Here is a 389-nt window from a genome sequence, read left to right on the forward strand (position 1 = left end):
GCGGGTCTCGACCCGCGGGCTCAGGCAATCCACTCACCTCAGCCTCCCAAAGGCGCAGGATTACAGGCTGAGCCACCGAACCCGGCTAGGAGTAAAAGTCTTAAAATCTGACAGACTCAGACTGAGTTCTGGCTCTTCTATCTATTAGATGTGTGGTGTTGGACAAGTTATTTATTCCTCTGAGGGTCTCAGTTTCCCCACCTGAAAAATGGGGATAAGGTATCCCCAACTCCAAAGTATCATCATGATACCTAACTTACATGTTTTTTTTTTGTTGTTGTTTTTTAACTTACATGTTTGTATGAGGATTAAAAGAAGTAATGTAGCTGGGCTAGGTGGCTCAGCCTGTAATCCCGTGCCTTTGGGAGGCTGAGATGAGTGGATTGCCT

General features: G+C 46.3%; 1 protein-coding gene across 1 annotated transcript in view; it reads right to left on the minus strand.

Annotated features, from left to right (window-relative positions):
- Window positions 1–389, minus strand: part of RPAP1 (RNA polymerase II associated protein 1) — a 22846-nt gene that overhangs the window by 16690 nt on the left and 5767 nt on the right. The window lies entirely within an intron of this gene.

Source organism: Carlito syrichta, unplaced genomic scaffold (assembly GCF_000164805.1).
Source record: "Carlito syrichta isolate Samal-C Ts95f unplaced genomic scaffold, Tarsius_syrichta-2.0.1 Scaffold302349, whole genome shotgun sequence".
Lineage (NCBI taxonomy): Eukaryota > Metazoa > Chordata > Mammalia > Primates > Tarsiidae > Carlito > Carlito syrichta.